At 42.5% G+C, this 13,887-nt stretch overlaps 1 protein-coding gene across 1 annotated transcript in view; it reads right to left on the reverse strand.

The window, feature by feature from the left end:
• LOC27206210 (frizzled-2) overlaps positions 1–13,887 on the reverse strand; it is an 89,812-nt gene that overhangs the window by 38,044 nt on the left and 37,881 nt on the right. The window contains exon 5 of the mRNA XM_039294217.2: positions 3,276–3,323. The gene's annotated coding sequence lies outside the window, so the exon portion shown is untranslated. The remainder of the gene's footprint in view (positions 1–3,275; positions 3,324–13,887) is intronic.

The following is a 13,887-nucleotide window of genomic DNA, read 5'->3' on the forward strand; positions in this document are numbered from 1 at the left end:
TTACATCTGACTAACTATGATTATCTAATTTTCCAGACTGCATTCAACTGCTGCAGTTAACGGTTCAAATTCGGGGGCATGAGTAATCGATGTGATGAGCAGAGCGGGCTAAAATGTTAGAAATGAATTTTAAATATTTTATCGACGGCGTTCGTGACTCACTTGAGTCCCAGTCTGGGCTTCGGTCTCCCGGCGGACGCTCGCATTTTGATCAAATGTGGCCCAGGCCAAGTCGGTGGGGCAACCACAGAAATCCCCACAGAAATATCTTGGAGGCCCGGAGTGCCCAACTATGTGTATGTGAGTCACGTAGTCGGGCGGAGCATGTAAATGACTTGGGTGACAAACAGACTATAGACTGATATTTGGGGGCGGCTGTGGGCCAGACCTTGTCACATTGTCTCGAAAGCCCAGGAAAATTAGAGAGCAGGAGTTGGTCGCTTTGGTTTTTTTTTCGGTTTTTTTTTCGACTTTTTTCGGGTCTTTTAACTTGTTTTGCTCATTCGTGACACGCGCCAAAACACAAATTTCTGTTCGATTTATGCAATTGAGGAAATAAGTTCGACGACTGGGGAAGATTGCTTTCGACTTGCGGCTTCCTTGGATTTGGGGATTGGTGAATCGGAGAATCGGGTGGTTGGGGCCTAAGTGGATACTGGCAACGGAACACGAAGTCCAATAAACGTTTTGCGGTAAATGCGAAATTAATAATTAAGCAGCCAGCACTGCAAGGAGTTAGTTGCGGAATATTTATGGCCAATGTCAATTGGTTTGTGAACGAAGTGTGATTATTTTTCGGGGGATGGATTGCTCCATCAAATAGAGTCTAGGGGAAGTCGATAAACAATCTATAACCAGTGGGTAAAAGACCATACATCCATAGATACCATTTTCTACCTAAGATATCAAAGATCTTCCTATTAATTATATAAAGTATTTTACTTAGGGCTTGAATAAATCATTCTAAAATGGTAAAGACTTCTTCAAACTAAGCTTTAATTCCATGAAATACTAATTACACTCCTTAAATGATAAATCACACAGCATATTAATTGGCGGCACGATTTAAATAACAAACAAATAATGAAATTACGATCGAGACAAACGAATATTCCCGGGAATAAATCAATCTAATAAACTTGTTCAACAAGCCGAACTCCCCAGCAAGATTTCTCCGAGATTACTCTTTTCCAAGCTCGAAAGAAACACTCCCCAGCAGTTTTGTGTAGGATCCCACACACATTGAGGAATTTATGTGCCATGACTGTCTCATAATTCCTATATGCATTTTGTTCAGTATCGTATTTTCGAGTCCCCTTAGTAGATTTTACTTTTTTTATCGGCCGCGAGCGTTTACCATATGTGGGCAATGTCACAGATTGCTCATGTTCGTGTTCCAAGGCAGCGGGTAACTTGAGAACCCATTCGAGAACGACTCCGCTGTCCGGGCATTTATTTCATTAGCACGCAGATCGGGGACAGGATAAAAGGAGAAGTGGAGAAGTTGAGCCAGAACCAAGAAATTCATTAAAGAGTAAACTTCGAATAAGAAAAGCCAGGCGATGCCCGGCGAACGATAAACCCGCGACATGCGACTCCAAAAAACTCTTCGACCGCTGGGTGACAGAGCGTTTGTAATTTATTTAAGTGCATTTTTGTGGATTGTGGATTCGATTTCCGAGGACGAGGAAAGGGGGCCGGAATTTGTGTACGCACGACAGATTAATGCGCCCGTGTGATGCCAGAAGATACAGATGCAGAGATACAGATACAATGATGCTGGTCCATGTTCGAAGTCTGCGGCAGGTAGAGATGCCACGATAAGATACTCCGAATCCTTCGGGTTTCGGCTGCCAGGAGAGTGGGTATTCGGTGTGTGTGTGTGGTGCATTCGGGGCAAATATAAATATTTATGTGGAAAACAGCAGGCGTTTTGTCAAAATATTTGTGTAAGAACTCGGAGCAATCCACATTCTGGGCTAAACAGATTTCTGATTCCGGCTTGCGAGACCGATTTGTACCCCGAAATATTGTTTACACACCCGATTCTGTTTGTCTTCATCGATGCCAGCAGTCAGATTGTATTAAGTCATTCGGTAGGGAAAGAGTTTCTACGGTTTTGTGGTTTATTCTGGAGGCCAGGTGTAACGCCCCTGCTTCCTGCGGTCTCCTTTTCTATGAAAAATTGCTGGCTTACGAGAACCAGATAGCTGGAGACACAAAGAGAGCGCTGGCTAAGGACACATAATCCTTTGGCCTGTCATAGTCAGGAGTTCCACATCCTTTGGCTTCCTGCATTGCAGCATCTGTCCTGTTTGCGATACTCTTTTTGGGTAATAAATCGTCTCAACTGGGTTAATTCAATCTGAAGGGGATTTCATTGGGGCTTTTAATCTAAGCCTAATTAAGGGAGACATTAGACCGGTTTTTTAACGATGATGTTGTGCATTGAAAATAAAATGTATTATTAAATGTATTATAACAGCAGAAGTAGTTATTAGCGAACACATATTTTGAATCTTTTTTGAGTAATAGTTATCTACTGAAGTAGCTAATTTTCCAGTCGACAATGCCCTTCTAAATTATACTCTCCACCACGAACCTCCCTTTTTGTATGCCCCTAATTTTGGATCCTCTGGTTAGCTGCTTCCTTGCGGTCGACTTGTCGCATTATCCTATTTTATTTACTGCTAATGCTGCGCTTTCGACGTCTAAATGGCATTTGCTGTGATTTTTTCCCCTCTTTTCCCTAATATACTTTTTTCTTCGGCATGACCAACGACAGGAGCGCATAAAACACATCATTAATTTAAGGCGATGCTACGAGACAAGCACATATATTAGAAGAAAGGACTACTAACGGCCAGAGCTCCATCATCCAACGAGGCAAAAGTCAAAGGACTTAAGTAGCATTGGCAACAGCGCCGGCAAGGAACAAAAATTAATTTAGCTTAATTCGTGAACGAAACTTTGGCTGAGGCCAGAAACCAACTCGGATGCTCAAGTGAGTGTGTGTGAGTTGGACTCCTTCGGGGCTCTCAGCCGCTGAATCCTTTAATCCCATTGCCTGCCAGTTTAATTATGTAGTTTATTAGGCGGAAATGAAAAAGCGAAAGCCAAAAGCGGAAACGGAAACCAAGCGACGACCGAAAGAACGCTGCTTCAAGGAGTCGACTAGGACCTCTTCACCCAACTCCGCAAGCTCTGATTCATTTAACTCTACTTTGCATATATAGATTGGGGTACTAAAAAAGGTTAAACTCTTTTTTGCTTACCTTGTTCGGCGGCTGCACTCAATAAATTAGACAAAAGTCAGGCTGGATCTGAAAAAGAAAACAAAACAGTTCAAAATTAGATTAAAAATGCATGGAAGTTAGGAGGACTTAGATTTGGATTTAAGTTAGGCACAAGCGAGTAAACGTTCTTGAATTTATATATTTGATGTTATCCTTAAATATATTCACTCCTAGAACAATTTGTCTCAAGAATAATTTACAGAGAAGAACACTTTGGGATATTTTTCAATTATTTCCTTTTTCTCTCACCTAAAATCTTAAAAAAACTGACCCAACCTAACAATTCAAACCAATCCTCTAAAAAGGGTAACTAAAACAGCAAAGGAAAAGGTTTCTATTATTTTATTTCCATTGTTTCATGGCTGAGTGCCTTGTACATGTTATGGAAAACAGAAAGAGAACATTTTTTACTTTCGGGTCAAAGGTTTCCGAACTCATGGCTCGCAGGCAACCCGAAAATTTTCCAACTGTAGACGGTAGGAATTTTCGTAAATTGCCCCACAATCAGCATAAATTTTGTCAGCTAGCCCAAATTAGCCCAGCAGACTCCCACAATAATCTAAGGAACCACCCGGCTGCCCTCCGCAGATTTGCCTCCTAACTTGTATTGAAAGGCACAAATTTGTGCTAATGAGTTTTGAAAAGGGGATTTGTAGGTGGCCCGAGTCGACCTGCTTAATGCTTGGCCAGCTTTTGGGCTCACTCCATTCCATTGCGACCATGCTCAAATAACCTCGGCTAACCTTACCTCATCTGATACAGAATCCCAGTTAGTCACGTGTGCCGACTGGGCCCGTAATTGAGTTAAACTTTTCTAGGCCAGGCCGAAAGGCTTCGACGTCTTTTTTCGTGCCGGTAGGAAAATGGAGTGAGCCACGATTGCATCAGTCGATGGGTCGAAACTCTTTTGGCCCGGCTGTGGAAAGTTTTTAAGGCCCAAACACACACTCTCTCGCAATTGAAAGTGTTTGCCGTCTATGTGTGTGCATATCGAACCATATCGAACGTGCCATAGAATTCATCTAGCGAGCCAACAAATGCTGGCTAACACAGCCCGTAAGCCCGTTCAAATATGGTCAGAAGGAGCGTTTATGCGGTGCACTAGATCGAGATGTTTCGCATTTCGGCGGTATATTGAAATGAAAACTGCCATGTTTGTAAATAAGTAAATATAATATTTATAGAATAATTGATTCACGTTACAGATAAAATCTAAAATAAATTCAATATGCAACATTTCATTTAAAAAAAGTTTTGATATTTAAGCGAAGTAGTATTAGTACTAGCAATAGTATTTCCTTCACGTTAACATAATTAAAATAGTTCTTAATTGTTATAGGTATAATAGTCATGATCTAGTCTAGTAATCCTACTCAATTATCCCTTGGCAGTGGATATATCTTGAATTTCGGATTGGTTATCCAAATATGGCAAGTGCCATGGCTGCGATCTAAATCTGGAGTGCCAAAAGCACCAGACACCAGCGCACAATGGAAAGTGCATTTACATTTCGGAAGGGAAAGGAAGGGGGCATTGGGGATCCAGCAGGCAGTCGGCGAGGCAGGCGCACTTCAAATGTTATTGAAATATTTATAAGTTAGACACCAGGCCGAGCTGGTGGAGGACCTCAACACTTACAGCAATCAAATGCACACAATAAAACATTTTCAATAACTCTTTCGACGCTGCGACTGAGGCCATTAAGGATTGAATAAGCCCCAAAAAACCACCCGGAACCCACAAATGTTCTCCACCGCTCCACATGCTGCGATCTGGGAGCCCCAACTGCAGGAGTAGTTTGTGGGCGAGTGCACTTCCCATTGTGTCCCACTGTGCCAAAAGCCCACCCAACGAATTCGGTTCAGAGTGCACTGTGCAATGTCAGCAAATACATAGAACCAAAAAGTTACTAGTTCTCTTTAAGGATCTATGTTGATTTTATTTCCATTAAACATTTTAAAAATATTTATTTTTGCATCAAAATAAATGATTACTTAAACACTAAACAAAGAATATTGCATTGAAAAATTCAATGTTCAGTATATTTAATGCCTATCAATTTTTTTATTTTTTAGCCATGCTTAACGAACAACGAGGGACCCATTTAAGAAGATCCTACTGCTGATTTTTGTCAGTGCACCTGATATTGAAGGCAAACCAGAGGCCGCTTTTCAAGTGGCTATCAATCGTTGCCCTTGCCGGTTTCTGTTTCTATTAAATTCCCGAAAAAATTTTCGGCTCTGTTCGCTCAACTGATGATGGAATTATTTGCAGTTAAGGAATAGGAACGAAAAAAAGTACAGACATGCGGGCACTTCACAAAAACTGTAGAGTCTATATATTTTTAGATGGCCGCGCAGCGCAACTATTCCCATATGAATATAGACGAGCATTTGATTGCTTTGAAAACATGCAGCTAGCTGAATCCCCGGTTTTCCGCATTTCTATCTGTGGCGAGATCTCTCGTTCCTTTTTTCCTTTTCGTAAATTACTAACGAGTTTCTCCGCTGGGCGGATGGTGCAAAGGCGTGGGCTCTGGGTTGTGGGCTGGGTTTTGGGGCAAAATAAAATGCAAGTCACGTACGGAAAGGGGCGCCTGTGGGGGCGAAACGCGACATCAGCAAGGACATTGTCAAACACAAAGCTTGCCGCTTGTCCTGTTCAGCATATCCTAGGTCCTTTGCCTCACTTCTCCTGTCTTCGGCGTCACTCAACGCCGCTGTTTGTTTGTCAACAACCCGAACCCATCACACCCCCAAAAGCCCTGGCTCCCCAGGAACCCCCTTCACAAAAAAGAAAGCACCCCCACCCACGCCCCTCGAACCCCTAAAATAAAACGCAAATTGCGCAAATCCTTTTAAAGGCAACGGCAAAGCAAATGCCGCTACGCGCTTTTCACCCCAGTCCCCTGCATTTCTTCGGGACACCCCCCGCCCCATAAGCCCCCCTCCCCACCAGCAGACGCCCATGATGGCCATGTTTAAATACGCAAACAGCCGACAGAAGCTACGTGCTTGGAAAATAATTTAAAAGCTCAAAAGGTGAGCAAAAGCAATGCACATAGGCACGTCCTAGCAACAACAACAACAAAGGCACCAACAAAGGCAGTAAAAAATGGTATTCATTGTGGCGGAGTTTGATGAATAATGGGATACCCTGTGCGGTGTGCAAGGGATGAAATTAAAGCTCGCTAATTTGGAATAATGCTGCTCATTAATGAAATAAGATACTATTTCCTATCAAGAAGGCAAGAAATCCCATTTACATAAAAACAACACAATAATAACTAAATTAAAAAATTATTTCGTATTGAATTTTTTTTTAAATATCACCACTATTAACACAAAATCCCTCAGATTACAGGGTAGCCACAAAATGGCGTTAAAAAGCCACCAAGCCCAACTCCAATCGAGACTCAGCTTTCCGCTTTCCTTCCCGCTCCCAGATTTTTCTTAGCTTTTTTGTCCAGGCAACTCGTGTGTTTGTTTTAAAAATTTATGAAAATTTGCTTTCCCCAAAGGAAGCCGCCGCCGAAACATCAAAAGGCACGAGAAGACAACAAAAACACTGCAGTCGTGAGGAAAGCGGAAAATCAGAGTGGGAAAAGCGGAACGGGCAACGGGAATCCGGAGGAGCAATCATCTGGGCAATTTGCATTTTCAATTTGCAGCTACAAACAAGAGAAAAAGATAAGCGCCGAACCACAAAACGCCGCCTTAAACGCGACCTAACGAAGCAATAATCAATTATCAATAAATTTCCCAAACGCCACGCCCACCCACAGAAGCAAAGAGAAGGCGGAGAAACCTCTCGGCGCTGATTAAGGATGTTTTTGGCTTTTATCTGCGAGTCGAAGACATCTCGATGCTCTTTATGAGCTGCCGAGTGGGGAATATTCGCCAAATATTTGCTCGATTGGCTTCTGGTCTCTGGTTTCTGTTTTTCGCTGGGGCTGCTGCGTTTGGACTTCCCTATCCGGGTCTCGTCCTGAAAATGTCCTCGCAGTCACGCCCTTTCCGTGCTTTAATGACATTTTAAGCACACAAACACGCACGTATGCAAAAAATAGGGAGTTGGGGGCGGGAATTCAAAGTCGCATCATGGAAAACAACGTTTATACGTTGACATCAAGGTAACTAATATTATAATTTCCATACTTTTTTATTGCAAAAAAGACAAATACAAAATATATAAAAGTAAATAAGTATTAGAAGCTCAAAGTAAGCGACTAGTTAAATTCTAAATGCGTTGTTATATATTTACTTATAGATAGTCCCTTCTCAAGTTTTTCGATATACAAAGTGAACTTTGATATTTTTTCCCTTTTCTTCTCGCAATTTATAAGCCCGCATGAACGGAAATTGCGAGCGCAGATGACAGTTAACGACATCGAGACACCTTAACACCTTGTCGCCCAACGAGTGCGTAAGAGGACGGCAAGAACAAGAGCAGATGAGCAGCCTTGAGCGAAACAGGATGCCTTCATCTGCAGTTATTGGTATCCTGGCATCCCGTGCCGTTGCCGTTTTATCCTTGACTGCATTTTGGCGGCACTTGCTTTCTGTTTTCCCACACCAACCTCCACCACTGACATTTTCCCGCCGCGCCTCTTTGCAAATTACTTTGCAAAGATGAAGAGACAGTCACCTGCAACATTTTAAACTTGGAAAAAAAGTGCGGTCTCCTGTAAAGAATACTTCACTGTTTATTTAAAATGAAACAGCTTAAAATGATGATAAAACTAGAGTGTATTGATATTGGAAAATTTACTTTCGAAAGTATCCTTGAAAGAGTTATGAACAAGCACCACAAGATATATTTTCTCTCAGTGCAGCCGTGCAAGGCCATTAGAGGTGGCGGAAGTGGGGATATGGAGGGTCCTGATGCCAGGACGAAGGACTTGCTGCATATCTTTCCACAGCTACAGCTTCGCAGCCTGTCGTCGAGTGTTTGCCATTGCCCGCTGGCATTAGAGAAATGGCGACGTTTGCCCGGTCGCAGGTCCTAAGTCCCTACTGCAGCTCCTTGATATCCTGCGTGGCAAATCCAGGAGGGGCGGTCTCATTTCTCAGCTGTCTGCTCGCTGTCTGTTTGCTGCCAGGCAAAAAGTCCGCACTCCACAGGCAAAACAGCAACGTAATCACCTTTTGCAATTAATTTAAGTGGATTTAGTGTGCGCCGGGTTTTTGCGTATTTGCCTCGCTATTCCGGGTCCCTTCCACACGCAAAAAAAAAAATGGTTTGATAGTCTTTCGTTCTTTTATTAAGATTTGATTGGCTTCCTTAGATTTTAAGCTTAAGCTTAAATGATAATAGTACCATTCACTAGAAGCTCAACCTTTTACCTTTTTTTTATCATATGATATATCTTATTTTACAACCTAAATCTGTTACTTTTTTCTCAGTGTACATTTCCCCAGCTGTGCCTTGTGTGGCCATATTATCGCCATGTTGAAAAATGGCTGACTAAAGGTGTTGATGAGCTGTTGTTGTTGCCCAGTTTTTGGCAAATGACTTTGACTCGAAATGGGGAATCCCCAGGATCCTCTGCCGTGCAGCTCCTCCTGTTGCCTGGGCTTTGAGATTAGGTCCTGAACCCTGGGGTAAATGTACACTTAGATGGCTGTGTGTGGCTAGCTAAAGTTTGGCAGGTTGCAAGCGTAACGTTTCTAGTAGATTACACTCGAGGAATTTTAATGCACAACAAAAACTATTCCATGGCGGTTTTTCGGATAAAAGCGGAGGGAATTTTTGGCTAGGGCGAGGGATTAATGCAAGCAGCAATTTATATTTAAAGTATACCAGACCAAGCAAAAAGGTAGGAGATAAGATGGAAACCTTATAATGTTTATACTGTTTTATACATAAAGTATGTTGAGTTAGTCTCAGTCATGTACATATGTTTAAATGAAGCAAGGGAAATTGTATAGTTGTCGTTTAAAAAATAAGAAAATATTTGATAGCACTAAAAAAACATACCACTTCTAATGAAAGTGTATATTATATATATTGTAGATTCAGCATAAAGCACCAAGACAATCCTCTTGCTTCCAACAAAAGAAGCATTCAATCGTTTATGGCATCGGCACTAATCAATAGAGAAATCTTTCGCCCTTTGAATAGAGAGATTACCAAGTGCAACTCCGGAATTTATTTCAAAGTTTATCAGCTTTGTTTATTTACAAAACTCTTGTCCCGCCAGCTTGGCTTGCACTTCCAGGAAAATACGAAGAAAAAACCAAACTCAATCCGATGCGACTGAAGTCATCTCAACTATTTGGATCGTGCGCTGTTGCATTTGATTTATTTACTTAGCCCCAACTATGGCTGCTCCTATATGTTCCCGGTCGTTTTTTGTTCGCACTGCCTTTATGTACAGTAAAAATTCACATAGTTTATATTGACTGGAAAATAAATACAAATAAATCCACACAAATGCTGCGACGGTTGCTCATACGACGCGTTGTCTCCTCGAAAACGGCTGCAGTTAATTTGTTGAGCTCACGTCGGCGTCGAGCTATTTTGTTTACTTTAAATGTTTACACTGCATTTTCACAAAACGAGCATCTTTCGTAGAAATTCTCAATTGTAGCATGAAGTTTTCGAGGAAGAGGGGCGATTCTGGCGTTGTAGGTGGATGTATAGATGTATCGGAACTATTCGGGCTGGCGTTAATCATTATTTAAATTTTTGATTTGTTCGTGATGTTTTAATGAGCTGCAAGTGGAGGGAGAGGAGCTCTTTCTTTTTTTCATTCCCCTCTCGGTTGTTTACATAACTTGGCCCCCAGCTCATTACGCATGCAGTCACAGATTGCAGTCGGGGCTCTAAAAGAAATTAACATAAATTTTTATGAGAAAGACCATGACGGCTTAGCTCAGCCCTATGCTAAACTTCAATAAACAAAAGAAGTGCAGCGATGGACTTCAAGTTAATGAGTCGATACTCCGCTCCGTCCGTTTATTGATCTATCCCCGTGTTCCTTGGTCTAAACTGTTGCCACTTGAGCCGGGGCAATTCATCAATTCGTTCGTTTGCCCAGCCAATTCAATGATGCAGACAGTTGAAAAAATAAATTTCCTTTTCCACTTGTTTTTTGTGCAAATCATCATCATCATCGTCAGGGTTCTTTTGTGCAGTCATGAAGTCGTTTGTATCTATCAGTGTGTTTTGGTATCGAAGTTGCATCCCAGCGAAGTCCATGACATGTGAGTTTGTATCTCCAATTTCTCCTTTCACCTCCACACGCCAGGGTTCTTTTTGTGCGATTTGTGGGAGTTGCATTTTTATTGGAGTGTGTCCTAATGGCTAGACTAGTTTTTCCATGTGGCAGCAGCTGCTAAGTTGAGAAATTGAGATGAGAGATTTATGGGCTTTGGCTACTGCAGAAATGTCTGAAATGATTTCGTTTTGGGCAAGAAGGGAAGTCCGTTCTGTTTGATTCATCGGCTTTCCTTTATCTTTTTTCTTGCAGAAATGCAAATGGGACGCAATGTTTTGCAGGGGCTTTGGCTTAATCTTAAGTGTTGAGAACAGCAAACGATTCTTATTTAAACCTATTAAATGATTATTCTGATTATGACTCTTAAGAAGATTCTCTTTTATGTTCTATAATAACAAGATCAGTTCTGGTAAGACCACTCTTTTACAAACGTTTTCCGCCCTTCTCTGCGCTTCTCATAAAAGGAAGCTCGCTGTGCATAAATGACCTCCCTCTGCGATTCTCAATAATTCAATGTCAGATGTGCCCGGCTATTAGGACTCTCATCTGCGCCTCCAATGCAGCACGGGGGTTATTTTCTCGGCACTGTCGTCGCAGCCAAATCCCCTATTGCCCATTGCACAAACGTTGTCTAATTTGCTCATTTCAATTTCATTAAGTTGGCAGCTCTGTTTGCATATTAGCAGGCCAAACAGACTGCCACCGGGTGGTTGAGCCAAACAGTTAAACAGCTCTCCACTGGGCCATAGCATCTGCACACTGCGAGGATGATACTGAAGCTGATGCTGATGACTTTGTGGATCCATTGGATGTGTTGGCCAATAACAACAGCAACACAAAAGGGGCAAAACGCAGGGGAGGAAGGTAAGCTTCTGGCAATATCAGATATGAGCCCAAGTACCAGGGAGTGGGCAAAACACACGAAAGGCTGACTGCATAGTTAACTAAGCAAAGGGACGAAAACGAGGATGTGGATGTCGATGTGTGCCTTGGCTGTTAGTCGCTGCCTACAAGAAGGGAATCTGCTAGCCAAGGGCCTCTAGCTCCCCGCGTCCACACATATTTACCAAAAGTGAGGCCCGAGCCCAAACGCAAACACAAACACGGGCCCAAACCAAGCGATCCAATACCAGCCACAACTTGGAGTAACAGGAGCGGAATCGGGAGAATCGGAAGAAGCAGAAGACCGAGGAGCTACAGCAGGCAGCAGCCTAAACGCTGTTGATACATTGGCCAAGTTGGCAACCAAATATTGTTGCAACCAGATACAAAACGAGTCGCAGGACTGCACAGTGGTTCCAGGTAGATTGAAACATCGGGAAAGGTGAATTGAAAGGCTTGAGAGATTCAAAATGTTAAGCTTCGTGAAATTGTTCTATACATCAAAGAATATTTTTGTTTCTTAAATATTTAATAGTGTGTATATTTAAAGGAATTGAAATTAGAAAGAACAGCAAATTGCTTGATGATTTGCACCAGGGTTCTGTGGTTAGGAGACCATTCCGAGGGTAACCGACGGAAAGCGAATGGCGGGGCTTTGGGTAATTGGCCAAGGTGCCCAGGTCCAGCTCTCGGCAGGGTTTCAATCCCAGCTCCACAGCTCTTACCCCCTCCCCCGACTCCTGGTCGCAATCCACTGCAGTTGCCACCTGGAGCTGAATCATGGGACTGGGGAGATGTGGTACGAGTCCCAGTCAGTCTCTCTATCGCTGCCTTTGCATCTCGAGACGAGTTTGCCAAGCAATAATTTTATTTTTAGTCGTCGCATCCTCCGCTCCGCGCTCCTTTGGCCCGGTCCCTGCCATATCCATCCTGCGTTTTGCCCCTGTACTTATAACGACTTGCCGCTTGTGTTATTATCTCTGGGCATAAATTTAATGGCCAATATTCACAGCTCCACCCACTGTTGAAAATGTTTCCTTTGGCCGGAGAGCGGTGAAAAAATGAAATTATTTGCGGGCAATGGGCATTGGGGAAATGGCGAGGATGGAATCCGGCCAGCTGGGGTTAGGGCCTATAAATTATGATTTAGTTATGGGCTCTTGGCTGTATGCGAAGTAACCCGGGCAAATTGATTCGAAGCGGCTACCCGAAGGTTGTGAAACGGACATTTGTCACAGTTGCTGATGGATGAACGGCACCGCTTGGCGCCTTTTTGTATCTGCGAGATACAAATCATGCAGATACTTTTTCCGCCACACTTTGCTCTTGCGAAATCAGCAAAATGGGCTTGCCAATATACTAGCAGCGATACCACATGCCATATTTGGTGCGGGAAGTGCCCGGGGCAAGAAACAAGTTTCCATCGCCAGGCCGGCTGCTTTGAGCCATTTGACTCGGTTGGGTGTTAACCTAAGCAGTTTTTCTGTTTCGCTCATTTGTTTATGTTCGTTAATATTCGGATTTCGAAGCTATTGACAGTTGAAATTGCTTACAAGTGGCACACGCAAAGTTTTTGTGGCTGTGGCAGCCTCTTCGCTCGCGGATTTCTTCTGCCCATTGTGTCTATAAAGTTGTTAAAATCCGCGACAAGTGCCTCTTGAACTTGACGGTTTGGAGAAAGACAGCGAGACCGAGATTTGGGGGAACCGAGATGGGGAGGCTCTGTGGCAGTCTCAAGAGACAACGATACATTGTTGAAGTTGATGGCTTGAAGATTTATGCCACTCGAGAGCGCCAGCAACAACTTAAAAATGTTACAACTTCATGGGGCAGGCATCTAAACAGTGTTGGCTTAGTGCTGTATTTATCTACAATATTTAAAATTACTTTTTACAAATATCAATAGTAGGCAACAAAATAGTTGTAAAACGATAACTTAACGTTTAGCAACAGATAGTAAAATAAAAACTTGATGAGTGGGAGCTCGAAATTAAAGACAAGACATTCGTTATTCCAATAAGATCTGCAAAAGGGAATCGCTAACATAAAAAACCAGTTAAAAATAGTTATTATGGCACTAAAAATATGATGAATATAAATAGGTAAAAAAATCCTTGAGTGGAAGTTAAATTGTAATTATTTATAGTATGCTATTAGTAGTAACTAAAAGGCAATATCCACTGTCTTCTATTGCTTATGACAAATTTACGCCGGGCGTTTGCCTTGAGCTCAAAAAAATTGCCAACTGGCTATAAAAATTTTCCATACTCAACTCCACTCGAAAAAATAACGAGCAAGTGTGGGGAAAGTGCGAAGGAGGAGGATGTTGTGAGAGGCCCAAAAGGACACACCAACACGTGGCCATAAACTGGCGACAGGCAAAAACAATTTAGCTTATAGATTGGGCGGAAAAAGTGCGGGGGATCTTTGTCATATTTTATGCCCAAATAGTTAAACGAATGCACAAACACACATAAAAACCAGCTG

Source organism: Drosophila simulans, chromosome 3L, assembly GCF_016746395.2.
Source record: "Drosophila simulans strain w501 chromosome 3L, Prin_Dsim_3.1, whole genome shotgun sequence".
Lineage (NCBI taxonomy): Eukaryota > Metazoa > Arthropoda > Insecta > Diptera > Drosophilidae > Drosophila > Drosophila simulans.